Below are 17718 nucleotides of genomic sequence, written 5' to 3' on the forward strand. Positions count from 1 at the left end.
AATGATTGCTGATCTCAGTGTGAATGAGGGGCTGGCAGAGCTAGGCAGGAAAGACACCTCACCTGTTTTCTCCTGCTTCGAAGATTACAGTGGAAAAAGCAATGCAAATCTAGTTTCTTAGCCTGAGTAGTAAATTTTTATTGACAATCCTTTTGATCAACTATCCTATCCAAATTTGAGCCCTCATGGAAATGAGTTTGTTGGTTCTCAATTAGTTTTATTGGAAAAACAGATTTCTAAGAAGATGGTATAGACGATGGAAAGTGAAATAGAGTGGTTATCAGGAAAGCTAAATTTTAATAAAGCTCCAACACTTAGCTGGGTGACCTTGAATACTCCACTGAGCCTCAGTTGACCTTTTTGAGCAACCCAGTTTTCTCACCTTTAAGGATGTTTGACCAAGTAATCCTGTGTTACCTACCAGCTCTGCAATGCTGTTCTTCTAAAATGAGAAATTAACCTCAGAGTTTGGCTAAACAGCAAAGCTACCCAGTAAGCAGGATTGTTGGTAAGGAAATCAAGTGTTAACCAAGAGAAAGAGGAGGGTAAGGAGGGGTTAGGGAAATGCAAATTAAAGCAATGAGATGTAAGTAAATGAGATGTTTGTACTCATCTATTTGGAAAATTTAAGGAGATTTTAACCTCTTGACTGTTCTTTTTACTTCCACCCCATTTCTTAATGGTCAGTATGGCTCTGCTCTCAAAGTATCCAGTCTAATCCCTTCTTTTTGCCTGTAGCACCCTGACCCAAGCCACTATCATCCGTCAACTGGATTATTATTGCAGTAGCCTTCTGACTTCTTCCATGCTTGTCCCCACCTTCTACTCCTATGGTTTATTCATAGTTTATTCTTAACTATGGCCAGAGAGGGGCTGTTAACACCTAAGGCAGCTCATGTCACTCTGGTGCTCAAAACTTTCTAATGTCACTTGTTGGGCTGAGTAAAAGCCAAAGCCCTTTTAGTTGACTACCAGTGCCTCCCCATTCTGGCCCCCCATTTTCTCTTGGTCCTCTCGCCCACTCTGTTCAAGCCACACTGGCCTCCTTGCTGCCCCTCTGAACAGGCCAAGCACATACTGACCTTTGAGCTGGACTTGCCTTTGCCTAGAACACTCTCTTCTCTGAGATTTGTACTTACTTCCTTCAAGGAAGGCTCAGAATCACTGGGGTGAGGCCCGCCTTCACTATCCTATTCAAAATCTCAACCCCACTGCCATTCCTCATGTTCTTTACCACACTATTTTCCATAGCATTTAGGACATAAAACTTCATTATAGGAAATAATTTCTTTTTAATAGTAATTTCTTTTTTCCTTATTTTTAAGAAAAGGAAATAATATTGTTTCCCACCACTGGACTCTAAGCGCCCTGAGGCAGAGGTGTGCCCTAAGTTTTCTAGAACAGTGCCTGGCCCATAGTAGTTTCTCACTATATATTTGTTGAATGAATGGATGCCAGTGTTGGTGGGATGTGTGAAAATGAAATTTACATTGATAAAGCTATTATATTATCAGTGTTTAGCTAAATTTTGACGCAGCAATTCTAGGTATCTTCCCTATGGAAATGCCTATCAGGGACACAATGATATGTGTAAAAAGATGTTCATTACAGTGTTCAAAATAGGGGAAAACTAGAAACAACCCAAATGTTAATCAGTAGCGAAAAAGTTATTTGAATTATGGTTCATACACACTATGGAATATTAATACTATGGAGCCCTTCACAATAATGTACTGACATGAAAAGTGCTCCAAGGGACTTGCCAGGCAGTCCAGTAGTTAAGACTCCGCGCTTCCACTGCAGGGGGCTCTGGTCCAGGAACTAAGATCCCACACGCTGTGCAGTGTGGCCAAAAAAAAAAAGTGCTCCAAGACACATTGGTTATTGAAAAACATGAAATAGCAAAATTCCTTGTACAGTGTATGAATGAAAATGTAAAAACTAAACAAGACTATTATCTGTATATGCACGTACATGTGTGTGTGTAAAGATGGGGGAAAAGATACATCCAAACGTAACAGTGGGAAGGAGAGGGGTTGGGAGGTGGTAGAAGGGACTTTTTACTCTATATGCTTTTGTGTGGTCTGATCTCTTTATAAGAACATATTTATGTATTACTCATATATTTTTTTAATTATGCATAGCAAACCCTATAAAGAATTATATGCAGTAATGAAAAATGGAAGAAATAAATCTCCAAACTCTCTGGAAGTTTTCTGTTATAAATAAGATCGGGTACTGTGTTAAGTGATGCAGAAAGCAACCAGTTTCAGCTGCTCCCACAAAGGCTTTAGTTCTCGTTTCTGGGTTGGGATTCTCCATGGGCTGACTAGGGAATGTGTGATCCTATCCATCCAGGCAAGAGAATCAACCTCCATCACGTTTGCATCTGTCCTAAGCTCAGCTTGCCGCGCCTGGAAACCTGGTTCTACCTCCGCCATGGAAGCACCAGCGTGGGCTTTGGTTGCTAGGGCAGTAAACAGTCAGCCTTAAGGTTGAACCAGTCGGCGAGGGCCACAGTCCTCCCCTGAAAAAGATTACTGTATTCTAGGGTTATGGCTGGCTAGATAGCATTGAAGTCCACAGGGCCCTAAGATTTATTATTTATTAGGTGAGGGAAAGAGGGAGGAGAGGTAAAATCTGCTGTTGGGGGCACACTGGTGGGTGTTCGTGCGCGTGTACCTTTCCTGGGTTCAGTGTGTGTTCCCTTTTGTTAGATGTTAACTGTCCTGTCTCCAAAGTGAGATTAGGCCTGAAAATGTGCCCAACTGATGGCCGGCTGCTCCCATTTGCTCCCATCAACAGGAATCAAGCACTTCCTGAGAGCCACCAGATAGAGGCCCTAAACGTTTTACCTTCGTTTTTAAGAGGTGCTCAACACAAAGGCTCCGATCTCGACAGCTGTAAAAGAGTTAACAAACCACCTTGCCTGGGTTCTGGCCATGGAAGATTCTTCTCCTATCTCTGAAGACAACCATGCCATGTCTGTGTCATTATCCAACTACTCCTGCCTTTGGAGGGGTCACATGGTAGAAGAATTGCCTACAGGAGTTGAAGAAACATCAGTGTTGCTGCTGTCTGTCAAGCAGCAGCCCTTGTTATTTATTAATCCAGCAACTTTAGTAAGCATCTATGCAGTGTGAGTCACTGTGTCATGTGAATGCGATGGGCATTGTTCCTGCCCGCAGGTCCTACAGTAAGTGGGAAAAATACCTCTGTAAACAGACAATAAAGTATGCTGTGATGAGCCAAGTGCAAGGTGCAACAGGAGGGGCATGTAACAGAGAGCTGGAAGGGAAAGGCTTCCTACAGGAAGGAACATAAAAGCTGGCAAAGAATGAGCTGGACGTAGCTTCGCTACCCTCCTGTGTGGCTAAAGGCCATTTATTATCTCTTTTGTTTCTTTGGTCTTGTGGGAATAAAAGCATCTGGAAACTTTTGAGGACTTTTTCAAACCTTAATAGTTTATGATTCTGTATGATTCATTTGTTTTGTTCATAGCCCTTAGCAATGTCTGCTATCATGTCCTTTGTTCACTCTATTATATGTGTCCTCCAAAGAACAAGCTCCCTAAGGGCAGGTTCTCTTCTGTCTCGTTCACTGACATTTCCCTAACATCTAGAATACTGCTTGGTACATAGCTGCTCAATAAAATACTGTTGGACAACTGAAAATTTTCCAGGCAACCTTTTTTGAGGAGTTTACTGCTTATCCTGAGTGGGAATGTGACTAGAAAAGGCACTTCCAGGATCATCAACCAAACCCTATCCAAGTGCTCCTCATGCCTTAATCAGGGACATTCCACTGCAAGACACAAACTTAGCAAATTACAAAAAGCATCTGAGGGCAGGAAGTGCACAGAGCCTCCCTGAGAACCAGAAGCAGGAAAGACCCCTGGACCACAGCAACTGCCACATTTCCCCCCCTCAGCCACCCTCTCTGGTCTTTACTTCCCTCTGCCTGTGTCTGCTTCCTGGGACAGCAGACCCTCTCTGCTGACTTTACTTACACAAAGCTGCCCCCAAGTTGCACCGTAAACCTTCCAGGCTGTTTGCAAGTAGATTATTAACCCCCATCCAGACTGCTGGAGGAGAATCTGCTTGGTATTCTACATGTTCCCCCTGTCCGGTCAGTTGTGGCCAGGGACACAGGGATACTTTGCTCATCAAAATCAAAGGAAGGCTAATGGGTGGAAGGAAAGGAAGTGATTAGCAGAAGAAATGATTGGCATCTCTACTGACAATCATTGTACAAATTTCCTTCTAGAATGAAGTGCTGGAGAACGTTAACCCCAGATCACTGGACCCAGAGGTAATAGAAGGGGGGGGCCTATCCATGGCTGTCCCCAAGCCCCTTCACCAGAGGCTACTCCCAGGGCCTTGCCCAGACAAGATTCATCAGTGCCCCCATGACACCTCCCCTGCTTATCACCTCTTGGGCTTTGTGAAAAGGTTGGAGATGAGGGTGAGGCATCTGCTGCCCCCGCACCCCCATTGCTTGGGAGACCAGAGGTGATTGAGGCGCTTTCAGCCAGAAAAATATAATTTAAGGGCTTGGCATCTGGCTGGGAACAGAGAGCTGTGTTGCCATGGCAATGCCTCGCTTCATTTAACAGCAGCATATCCCTGAGTTTGGTCACATCCACACTCAGGCACATGTAGCTCCCTGTCAGCAGCCCCCGCGATGCACACACACACACACCTCTGGCAGAAACCCCTCTGCAGAAGCAAAGCCCATTCCTGCGCCTGCCTCCCCATCGTAGACACCCAAGCTCATACCCTTTCCTGCAACACCTCGGCCAATCATGTGGACTCCAAAAGCACCCCCAGACAGCACAGAGCCCTCCAGGGAACTTAAAGGGCTACATGAGTGCAGAGCCCCCATACAGGTCCACATGGAAGCCTGCCAGGGTCCATATGCTTTCCTGAGTTCCTAACACAGAGCCATATCTCCATCTTCCTTTATAAATCTTTGTGCGTCATCTCCAACCCTTTCATGATGCCCAAGAAGGTAAGAAAGAGAGAGAGGAACAGTGGTGGCCGGTGCACAAATGCTTCTTTGTTTTCTAGAGAGGAAAGGGGTTAGGCCAAAACCTTGCAGATATTTACCCAGAGGCCCCTAAGCACCTACTGAGGTTCTGTCCCTGCCCCTCCCTTAACTCAGGCAGCAGTGGACAGGATGGATCAGGGCAGGGAGACCTGAAAGCACAAGGATGTTCGTAGCAATGATATTTGTGGCGGTGAACAATCAGAAATAACCTAAGTGTCCATTAGTAAGGAACAGGTAAATAAATTCAGAGAAAGAGCAAAGAAAGGATAGCTGTTTCACTAGATTCCCAATGATAAGAAATAGATGTAACCAGACTTTGAAATAGCTGTATATGTGAAATAGATGTGCGTATTATTACTGAGCTATCAAAATGGAGGACAGGATCTTCTGTTCTCTTCTGGATCTCTGCCACTGCTTGCTGATCATTAAGTAATTTTCAGAACCACATTTTCACCCATAAAATGTAATGATTCTCCTTGATGGGGTCTTTGTAAAAAAAAAAAAAGAAGATTGATGATTTCACACTTATACAATATTCCTGCAAAGATGGTTTGGTCCATCGGCACTGATGATTTAATAAAACAGTGCCCCCAAGGCTAGGAACAACAGGGCAAGCTAAAGAGAAAATAGGAAACCTCAGTCTCAAAATGGCAAGTTTGAAGCATCGTGATTCCCAGTATGTCCTGAGTGAGGGCCTGTTCTATGCGGAGCACTGTGCAAAGCATCAAGTTCCCAGGACACAACAGACATAAGAATAACACTATTAGAAAGATGCCAGGGGTGCCAACCCTAGAGGGAAGAAAGAGGTCACAGGTCACGTGCATGGGATAGGACCACAGACAGATAGAAAGGAAGGATATGAGGGAGGGAACTTCTTCCTCATTCCTGACATTTCCTCCCGGTGAAAGAAGCTTGATTAGTGGAACTTCTGGAACTCTCTCTGCCCCACTGCTCCTCCTGCCCTGGTGAGTAGAGTGGTGAAGAGTGAGTAGTGACTGACTGTTAATTTTGGAAAGAATATTTGGGCATCCTTGACTCGGCCCACATCTTGTCTCCCTTGGGTGTGAGCCCACCTGTTGAGTAAACATTCTTCCCACCTTCTTGCTTTTACTCTTATAGGGCAGGACCCCTCTGCGAGGGGAAGGACTGTCTCCACTCAGTGTTGGGATTGGGTGGGTACGTCTGCTTAATTTCTGGGTCTCAGTATTAGCAGACTCATTTGGCTAAAGACTGGTCTCTTACTACCAATAAAGGTGATATTTCATCTTGCACATTTCATTTGTTTTATGTCTTGACTTATGCAAAACCCAGGCAGGAAAGAAGAATGCTAACTTTTGGGAACCCCTTGAAGCCTGCAGTAGTTATCCGTTGCTGCATAACAAACTACCACCAAACTCAGTGACTTAAAATGACAAATGTGTATTATCTCACATCGTGTCCCAGGGGCACCTTAGCTGAACGGTCATGAGGCTGCAGGTCAGGGCTGCCTTCGTCTGAAGCTTGTTCAGAGCTAGAGCATCAGCTTCCAGCATGGCTGTTGGCAGGAGGCCTCAGCTCCACCCTACGCAGCCTCTCCACAGGACTGCCTGAGGGCCCCCTTGACACAGCTGAGGGCATCACCAGAGCAGTTAGAGGAAGTCACAGTGCCTTTATAACCTAGTTTCCAAAGTCGAACACCATCACTTTCTCTGTATTCTTCAGAAAAGAGTCCAGCCCCGAAGGGGGATTGAGCTCCATTTCTCCAGAAGAGTGTTAAAGAACTCGAGGTCTTTCTTAAAACCACAGAGTCCTCGACAAAGGAAAAGTGACTCTGCTCTCTCACACAAGAGGCCAGTCAAGAGCTGGAGAAGGAGAAGCAATTCTGCCCACTAGCTTCTGGGCTTCAAGCCGGATATCACGTGGAAAGACAGAAATAACACAAAATCCTTCACTCAGGATCTGGGTGAAACAGGACACATCCTTTGCTCCCTGCTTTAGCCACAATCCTCTCCTCAAGGCCCAACAGAGGTGCCTACTCAGAGCTCTTAACCTCCTTCTAGACTGTGCTCTGAGCACCCAGAATCCCAAAATTCTCTTCCCAAATGGCCTGAGCCTGCTCCCTGGGCCTTTGCAGGCCTCACCCTCAGGTTCATTTTCCCACCAGTGTATGCACCCCTGGGCCCGCAGGTTACTTGCTGGAGTGTGGACAAAGCTTGGCCACGCAGGCTGGGGTGTCCTCACACACGGTGTGGAGGCGAGGAAGGGACAGGAAGAGAAGGAAGATGGGCTGGGTCAGTTGTATAGATGCATGTATCTATAGATGCATGGAGGTCAAGGTGCCCACAGCATACCAGCGGCGTTCCTTTTCTTCCTAACTTGCCAGTGTGCGTGTCCATAATCTAGCAAGCCTGCCTCAGCCGAAGGGCTGATGTGAGTCAGGAATTGACTGCCTCCGTAGCATCCCTTTTCGGCCGGGGACCAGCAGACTGTCAACAACAGGCAGTGAGGCGCCACTTCTGAGCCCAGGCCTCCCTCTAGTGACCAGTCCGGGGACAACAGCTAGAGGCTCTTGGCCACTTTCCTGAATGGACACCTCTTCCAGAACCTACTTTCCAAAATCCATATCTGATCCTATCGTTCTTTGCTTAGAAACCTCAAATACAAGCAAAATTTCTCAAGTGCCCCCCCACACCCCTCCATGGGCTTCAAATGAAAAATAAAGCCAAAGCCTTGGGCTTCCCTGGTGGCGCAGTGGTTAAGAATCCGCCTGCCAATGCATGGGACACGGGTTCGAGCCCTGGTCCAGGAAGATCCCTACATGCCGCAGAGCAACTAAGCCCGCGAGCCACAACTACTGAGCCCACGTGCCACAACTAATGAAGCCCACGCGCCTAAAGCCCGTGCTCCACAACAAGAGAAGCCACGACAATGAGAGGCCCATGCACCACAACGAAGAGTAGCCCCTGCTCGCCGCAACTAGAGAAAAGCCCGCGCGCAGCAACGAAGACCCAACACAGCCAAAAATAAATAAATAAATTTATTATTTTTTTTAAAAAAAAAGCCCAGGTCTCAGCCTGGTTGACAAGGCCCTTCTCAATGTTAAGCGAGCCTACGTTTCCAGGACCCGCCTCTGCCCCACCACCACACACACACACACACACACACACACACACACACACGCGTGCATGCGCACGCACGCGCACACACACCTCCACCCCCGCAACCTCTGCCTCCCACATGGCACACACACCTGTGCTTAGGTCAGGCCAGAGGGCTTGCTCTTTTCGCACCTCTATTCTTTTGCTGGCAATAAACTGCCCATCAAACAAACTCTTACTCCTCCATAGAGACCCACTTCACTCTTCTTTGCGGCTCCCTGGGGGAGAATTCACGACCCCTCAGGGGGTCCCTCTGAGCACTTTTCTATAGAACAATAGCTAATGCTGACTGAGCAGTAATGCCAGTCCCAGCGCTGAGGGCTCTAGAGGCATTATGTCCTTTAATCCTCACTATAACCCCAAAGCCAGGCGCTATGATCATCCCCATTTTACAGATGAGGAAACTGACAGGAGAGGGGTTAAGTCATATTCCCAAGGACACATGGACAGCAAGTGAGAGCGGGGCAGCCACAACGCTCTCTTGCGCTCCAAGCCACCTCCTCGACCACGGCTCTCGGACACATGTCCTTGTTTCCTGCCTAAGAGCCTGAGAGAAGCCTGTTCTCTGGTCTCTGGATCTTGAGCATGGGACACGGCCACCCCTGTGACTGGTGCCTGGAAAGCCCTCAGTCTAGTTCCTGAACTAATGGCAGACAGGAAGGGTTGGCTTTGCCTGCCACACTTCTTCTCAGGTCCTTTGGTTCTGAATCTTTTTAAAATTTATTTATTTTATTTATTTTTGGCTGCCTTTGGTCTTTGTTGCTGTGCGCAGGCTTTCTCTAGTTGCGGCGAGCAGGGGTACTCTTTGTTGCAGTGCTCGGGTGTCTCATTGCAGTGGCTTCTCTTGTTGCAGAGCACGGGCTCTAGGAGCGCGGGCTTCAGTAGTTGTGGCACATGGGCTCAGCAGTTGTGGCTCATGGGCTCTAGAGCACAGGCTCAGTAGTTGTGGCGCACGGGCTTAGTTGCTCCGCAGCATGTGGGATCTTCCCGGACCAAAGCTTGAACCCGTGTCCCCTGCACTAGCAGGCAGATTCTTAACCACTGTGCCACCACGGAAGTTCCTGGTTCTGAATCTTGATTCTAAATCTCCCATCTTGCTCCAGACTCAGAGCCGGTCACACATTCTTAACCAGGAAGGGCAGACCCGTGGGCATAGTTTGCAGTGTAAAGATTAAGAATAAGAAACAGGGTGTGACTTTGAGCTATTTGCCAAAACAACTGATCCCTGATTCCCCATCTCTAAATTAATAACCCAAATTGGCGACCTGTCAGGGTTTGTGCTAACACAGCCAGCTGCTCCCACAGGACTCTCTGTGCCCCGGAGGGCTGCCTACAGTCCCTGCTGTCCCCCTTCCCCTGGCGGGACCAGCGTGTGTCATCCCTGCTCCCTCCTTCCTTTCTCCCGACTGCCTGCCTTCTCTGCTCTCTGTCCTCTAATTTAGCAACAAGCATTAACACTTTTTTGTCCACCCGAAATACTCAAGTGACTAGGTTGCTATCATTTCTTCCTTTTTTTCTTCAAAATGGAAATACAGGATCATTTTTTTTTTCTTCCTGATTATGAAAGTAATACAGTCTTGTGAAAAATGCAAGCATACACATGTTTAAAGTAGAAAGTGAAAGTTGCCAGCCATCCCACCTGAACAAGATAATCACCGTTTTCAGTTTGGTTTGTAGCATTCCAGATGTGTGTGTGTGTGATTCCATATTAGTCTGAATTGTAAATGAAGACCTATCTCATGGTAATTTTATTCCAGCAGTCCTGGGTTGAAACAATAATGCTGCTACAAGATCCAGGTCAAAAACCAATCAGATTCACCTGAACAGAATTCTCATACTTCCATGGGGGAGGACTAAGAACAGGTATAGGGAATATTGGAACCTTTGGTTCCAGAAGATTCCTGAGGTCCTTATACCAATTGGTCATAAAAGGTCTATGTATAAAGTGGCCTAAAGCCATAGGAACGTCATCTTATACTATTTGCTCAGAGCTAAGTTCCTACCTACTCATATTACCAAAACTAAGGGAGCCAAGTGACATGGTATTTCCCTCCATAGTAATGAAACACTGCTCTCTTGGGTAATTTGCTCTCTTCCCTTTACAACTGAGCAGACCATGGCACAGGGTTTAGGGAGGGAGGGAGACGAAGCCACTTCAGCAGACAGCAGGCTTTAATCCCTTCCAGAAGCGCGGACTGTGAAGCTAATACCTGGTTCCCGCCCAGAGAAGCCCACAGACTGTGGGAATAATCCCTCCAGAGTGGGTGGCACTAAGGGTAAATTTCTCAGCAAAAGGAAAAATGCCAGACTGTGTAAAGCAGGACTCATGCCCCAATGGCTGATTCACACCACCAAACCCCGAGAGACCGATGTATAAAACCAGGAGAGCTGTTTAATCATTTTCTAATAAGTAAAACTTGTAAATGGATTGATAGGCTACTTGCGTTTGCTGACCAGCAAGTTCTCTCCCTATGCGCTTATGACTACAAAGGAAAATAATAATACATAAATAGTAACGATAACAATTACAGTTACTCTGTTGAGTGCATACTGTGTGCTAGGCATTTTGCTGATTATCTTCTTAAATAAGTCTCTCGACAACACTATCCAGTGGGTACTATTTTTTTTTTTTTTTTTTTTTTTTTTGCGGTACACAGGCCTCTCACTGCTGTGGCCTCTCCCGTTGCGGAGCACAGGCTCCAGACGCGCAGGCTCAGAGGCCATGGCTCACGGGCCCAGCCGCTCCACGGCATGTGGGATCTTCCCGGACCAGGGCTCGAACCCGTGTCCCCTGCATTGGCAGGCGGACTCTCAACCACTGCGCCACCAGGGAAGCCCCATTGTGGGTACTATTTTTATCCCCGCTTTGCACTGGGGTTCAGAAATGTTTAGAGCAAATAAGCGGTGGACCCACAATTCAAACCCAGTTCTTCCTGCCTCGGAGACCCAAGCTCTGAATTTCCCACCTCCCCGGCCTCTCCTCCCATCTGGGAACTGGATCGCGATCTGGACTCAGAACGAGGGGCATTATATGGAGTCTCAAACACAACTCAGATGTAACTGGGCCTCTTTGCAGCCAGTCTCAACACAGCGATGTACAGCGTCTGCATCCCACATACGAAGCGCCCACTGTACTAGCCATCCTACATAGAGGACTTGAGCATCCTTGGATTTAGGTATCCGCAGGGGTCCTGGAACCAAGAGACCACCGTACAAAGAAAGCACAGATCTGACTCCCAAAGCGCCTGTGCTGAAAGTCTTATTTTCCTGAAGGTTTTATGAAAAGAAGAGTGAAGAGTTTACACATCATGAAGATTTCTAAACATTCTGTCTCAACATTTCTGTCTTTTTTCCCAGGTCCCTCTCCCTCTAGGATCTGTCCCCATCCCTTTCCTCCTGCTGCTCTGCTCCATTCCACCTTCCCTCCTTTGGGAGTCCTCCTCTACTTCTCTCCAGATTTCTCCTCCCTCCTTCAAATCTCTCTATCCTGGTTTACCTACTTCAGAGATGGCAGATTGATAGCTCGAAGCTTAGCCTACAACAGTGTTTAGATTGGCTCACACAGTTATTCAAAAATTTGAATTAGTGACAAAATTTAAAATCAGCAGGTTTCACACATAAATTTAATTTGCAACATAAAGAAAAAAAGGTGTGTTTTTTTTTTTCTACATAGCAACCACTGGTTGGAGCTGAGTAGCACCTGCTTTTCCTAGAAGCTCAGATTCTTCCCTTTGTCAGTCAGTCTCCTCCCTTCCCCCTAGCCTGCTGACAATGAGTGTGAAGGTCAAGGGCTCTTTGTCATCCTTTTTATCACTAAAGTTATCACCTGACCTTTTCAGGTATTCAAATTTCCAAGCCCTATTTCTTTATTTGGATACCACAGCATGGTAACTAGTGCAGCTAGACTTTGGAGCAGTCCTTGGGATGGGTTTTCCTGGCACGTCTATGAATATACTTGAACACCTTGTAAATGGGACACTGACGGAGAAGACTGTGGTTCTGTACTGGTTTTTATTGAAAATACTAGGCCTGGGCATGTATGCTCATGGGAAATTATCCAAGTGGGTACACCACAGGAGCACATGCCCTGTGCACTCAATTGAACACTGAGCAAAGGTCAGGTTTATCTCCTAGAGACTTGCTCTTATCACAGGGTAAGAATCAGTCGGGCAATAAAACATGAATACTTAACACATCACATGGTGATAGTAACATAATATAGAGAGCTTAATGTTTGTTCTAAGATGGGTGCTTCTTATCTGACTTTTATATTTATGATAAGAATAAGCTTAGTACCTAGTGATTCATCTTTGAAATCTCATTTTTACTTCAAGCTTGGGGATTCATTTAATTAGAATCCTTGAGATTGTCAGGTGAGCTTTTATCATTTCTAATGAATCCAGTTTCTGTAGTATCTTGCTGTGGTAGACTGTACTGTTGTTTAAGAGTATTCGCTGCTTCTCCCTTGGATGAGATTATATGTCCTTGCCTTGTTGACATCAGGCTTGACCATGTGATTTGTTTGGGACAATAAAATGCAAGTGGAAGTGATATGTGGCACTTCAGAGTCAGAGCTCTAAGAGCTAACAGATGTTCATCGTTGTTCTCTCTTCTCTGGACCACAATGAGGAGAGCCAGGATCTGAGGTGAAGGCAACATGGAGCAGAGTCTGCTCCCTGCTGGATATAGAGCCTGAATGAGAAATAAACCTTTGTTACATGCCACTGAGACGTCGGGATCATTTGTTACGACAGCATAATCTAACTTATCCTGACCAAGACATGGGCAAACAAAGCAAAAATACTAACTCTGATGCCTCTGATATCACAACAGATTGCAAAAATTTCCATTTTTTTTCTGTGTATCAGAATGATTTACATTTTCTCATTCATTGAGAAGTAAATGCCATAAATTTATTTATTTACTTATTTTCGGCTGTGTTGTGCCTTCGTTGCTGCACGCGGGCTTTCTCTAGTTGCAGCGATCAGGGGCTACTCTTTGTTGCGGTGCACAGGCTTCTCATTGCGGTGGCTTCTCTTGTTGCGGAGCATGGGCTCTAGGTGCACGGGCTTCAGTAGTTGTGGCACATGGGCTCTAGGTGCACGGGCTTCAGTAGTTGTGGCACATGGGCTCTAGGCACGCGGGCTTCAGTAGTTGTGGCTCGCGGGCTCTAGAGCGCAGGCTCAGTAGTTGTGGTGCACGGGTTTAGCTGCTCCGCGGCATGTGGGATCTTCCCGGGCCAGGGCTCGAACCCGTGTCCCCTGCATTGGCAGGCGGATTCTTAACCACTGTGCCACCAGGGAAGTCCAGTAAATGCCGTAAATTTAAACTCATAAAATAATTATATACTCATAAAATGCTCTCTTTATATGATACATAAAATTACAGATATATAGATACACATATCAGATACACATGTATCACCCTCCCAGGACAAAGCTTAGATGGGGCACTGTCAATGTTTGCTTTTTTGCATATCCTTTTTTAAGTACCCATTGCTGAACAAACCCCTTTCCAACAGACATATTCTTTCTTGAGAGAAGCCAATGGCTTCAATCAAGCTACTGTGTCAAGTTCTGCTAACCTGGAAGGCATTCTGCCTCTTTAAGGTGGCTGTGTATGTCTCAGCTCAAATCCATTATGAGTGAAATATTTTAAAATTATTGCCATAATACATGTACCTGGAAAAAAATGCCAGAGTATAAAATGATAAGCAAATTCTCGCTCCCTGCCCCAATTCCCAGTACCACTCTACAGAAGTAATCCCGTTAGGAGTTTCTTATCAGGGCCAGCTTCATGGGTGTACTACCTCTGCAGTCACCCAGACCCCCATGCTCAGCCCTCTGCACTTGGTTTAATGTGCTACCATTACCATCTGAAATTCTTAATCACATTTGAACAAGGACCTAGCATTTTCATTTTGCACTGGGCCCCCAAATTATGTAGCTGGTCCTGCTTATGTATGTCCTTCCAGAAACATTTTTATGCACACACAAGCATATGTTTGCTTATTTTTTAAAAAACACAGTGGTTTGGAGGTTTCCCTGGTGGCGCAGTGGTTGAGAGTCTGCCTGCCGATGCAGGGGACGCGGGTTCGTGCCCTGGTCCGGGAGGATCCCATGTGCCGCGGAGCGGCTGGGCCCATGAGCCATGGCCGCTGGGCCTGAGCGTCCGGAGCCTGTGCTCAGCAACGGGAGAGGCCACAGCAGTGAGAGGCCCGAGCCCACGTATCGCAAAAAAAAAAAACCCCACAGTGGCTCATCAAGCCCTTTTCTTCTTCCTGGGCCTGCAGAAAGACTACATTTCTCAGCCTCTTTTGCAATTAAGTTGGAACTCTGTGAGAGCTCGGGCCAGTTGAAGGCGGGCAGAAGTGATATATACTACTTCCAGAAGGTTCCCCTAAAGGGACCCGCCCACTTTTCTGCACAGCCCTTCTGCTATATGTATGGCTCTCTATGTTTGCATGGGGGCACAGTTACATGATAGGAGGATCCCATCATAAGTCATCACTGGAAGGGGAGCCACTTGGAAGAACCTCTAACCCACATTAGACTGCTATTCTGTAAAGCTATGGAGTCTTTGGGGTTGTTTACTACAACAGCTATAGTGTTAATTACTGTAAGACATACACAGGTGGGATCACGGTATATATTTATACATAAATATGTGTGCGTGTGTGTGTATGTCTTTTGGCACCTTTAAAAAACCCACATATTTTAGGAGTGTTTTCATCACATGTATGTTGAATTTATACTCAAATTCATCATGAGTTCTTGGTAGGCAGCTCACCATGGCTCTTGAGTAATGACAACCGAAGCTATGTTTGTCAAGCACAGGGCAGGAGAATTCCTATGAAGCTCCTTGGGCCAGTCCAAGCCCCAGACCTATTTACCTACTCCCCCTGCTCTGTGTCAAAACAGGACTGGCTCCTGTAGACTGCATTTCCCACGACTTCCTGAGTCAGCTGGCTTCCTGCTGGGCCTAGCCAATAGAAGACAGGAAATCAGGAGGTGGGAGAAAGGGAAAGGCCCGGAGTATTTCCCCCTTTTCTCATTGCCTTGAACAGCATCTGTAGCAGCTGCAGAATCTTTTTTTTTTAAGATTTATTTATTTATTTATTTACTTAATTTATTTTTGGCTGCATTGGGTCTTAGTTGGGGCATGCGGGATCTTCACTGAGGCACACGGGATCTTTCGTTGTGGCACGCGGGCTTCTCTCTAGTCGTGGCGTGCGGGTTTTCTCTTCTCTAGTTGTGGCGCGCAGGCCCCAGGGCGCGTGGGCTCTGTAGTTGCAGCACGCAGGTTCCAGAGCACGTGGGCTCTGTGGCTTGTGGCACGCAGGCTCTAGTTGAGACGCGTGAGCTCAGTAGTTGCAGCAGGCGGGCTTAGCTGCTCTGCGGCAGGTGGGATCTTAGCTGCCTGACCAGGGATCGAACGTGCATCCCCTGCACTGCAAGGCAGACTCTTTACCACTGGACCACCAGGGCAGTCCCGGCAGCTGCTGAATCTTTTCGGTGCCTCTACCTCCTGCTGGGCAGGCCCTCCACAGTTATGACTTAAACCAATTGACCCCATCCCTGGTCTCCACAACACCACCTTCCTTTTTTACCCTTCCTTACAGACTGAATGGTTGTGTCGCCCCAGATTCAAATATGTTGAAGCCCTAACCCTCAACATGACTGTACTGGAGATAGGTCTTTTATGGAGGTGATTACCGTTAAATGAGGTCATCAGGATGGAATACTGATCCTTTTAAGAAAGACACCAGAGAGCTCTCTCTCTCCCTCTCCCTCCCTCCCACCCCTTCTCTCCCCCATCACACACAACACAGTGAGTCGGTAGCGGCCTAGAAAAGAGGTCTCAGAATGAATTCTACCTTGCTGGCACCTTGATCTTGGACTTCCCAGCCTCTAGAATTGTTAGAAATAAAGTTCTGTTGTGTAAGCCACCCAGTCTGTGGTATTTTGTTATAGCAGCTTGAACAGACGAAGACACCCTTGCAGCTGAGGAGCTCCGGTAGCTGCCTGGCATTGCTAAGTTCTGGGCTGTCTCACTGTCTCCTTCGGGCTTCTCAGCTTTTCTATCACCAATTCTCTGCATTAAACTCCCTCTATTTCAAGTGCTCACAGTGGTTTCCCGTTTCCTGATCAGACCCTGAATGATTCACTCTATCATTCTCAAAGACATTGCATGGACTAAGATATATCCAGCTTCCTTCACTGACAATGCAGTGTGCTGCTTAAGAAAGACACTATCAAATTAGGCTGACCTGAGTTTGAATCCTGACCCCACCCACTTCCTTGTTCAGTCGCCAAAGTGTAACATTAGTCTCACTAAGCTTCAGTTTCTTCATCTGCAAAATGGGGATAAAAATATTAAAGTCTAGCCCACAGAGGAAATAATGCTTGAAAGGTACTTAGCATAGTGCCCGACACAGAGAAAGTGTTCAGTAAGTGTTAGCTAATGTAATAGGAGGAGGGACAGGGCCTGGTGAGAAGCTGACATTGTCGGCCATAATTACCAGTGCGTTCTTATAATTTGCGATGTGTAGTCGGTCTCCTAACAGTGCTGGGAGCCCCTGGCGCAGCATCCTAGAAACTTGTTTATAATCCCCTCGTTTATAATCAGTGTCCAGAACACATTATGGGAGAGTCTCAGAAAGTCAGGTTGGCCCTGATTTCCTAATTACCACAGAACACCTTACATTAGGCCTGCCTTTTTTTCTGTACTACCTACACCTGGCCCTGAACTCACCCTTGGTTTCCGGGCCTTTAACCAAAGGACCCCAATATCAGACTTCCCTGGTGACGTAGTGGTTAAGAATCTGCCTGCCAATGCAGGGGACACGGGTTCGAGCCCTGGTCCGGGAAGATCCCACATGCCACTGAGCAGCTAAGCCCATGCACCACAACTACTGAGCCTGTGCTCTAGAGCCCGCGAGCCACAACTACTGAAGCCCATGCACCTAGAGCCCGTGACCTGCAACAAGAGAAGTCACCTCAGTGAGAAGCCCGAGCACCGCAACAAAGAGTAGCCCTGATCTCCGCAAGTAGAGAAAGCCCGCGCGCAGCAACCAAGACCCAACGCAGCCAATAAAAAGCACCCCAATATATGCAGTCCTCTCTCCCCTCACCCCTCACCCTCCACATACCCCAGCCAGTCCCCAGCATCTAAGGCCTTCCAAAGCTGTCGAAAACCTAAGGAACTGCTGAGAATTCCCGACCTGGAGTCAGCAAATGTTTTCTGTAAAGGGCCAGATAGTAACTATTTCAAGGTTTGTTTGCAGGCCACTTACAGTTTGCATGCTAACTACTCAGTTCCACCTTTTTAGTGTGAAAGGAGCAGTAAGTGAATGGGCATGGCTGTGTACTAATCAAACTGTATTTATAGACACTGATATTTGACTTTCATATAATTTTTACCTGTCACAAAATATTATTCATCTTTTGATTTTTAGCTATACCTAAAATATAAAAAATATTCTTGGGCTTCCCTGGTGGTGCAGGGGTTGAGAGTCCGCCTGCCGATGCAG

Source organism: Neophocaena asiaeorientalis, unplaced genomic scaffold, assembly GCF_003031525.2.
Source record: "Neophocaena asiaeorientalis asiaeorientalis breed wild unplaced genomic scaffold, Neophocaena_asiaeorientalis_V1.1 scaffold49, whole genome shotgun sequence".
NCBI lineage: Eukaryota > Metazoa > Chordata > Mammalia > Artiodactyla > Phocoenidae > Neophocaena > Neophocaena asiaeorientalis.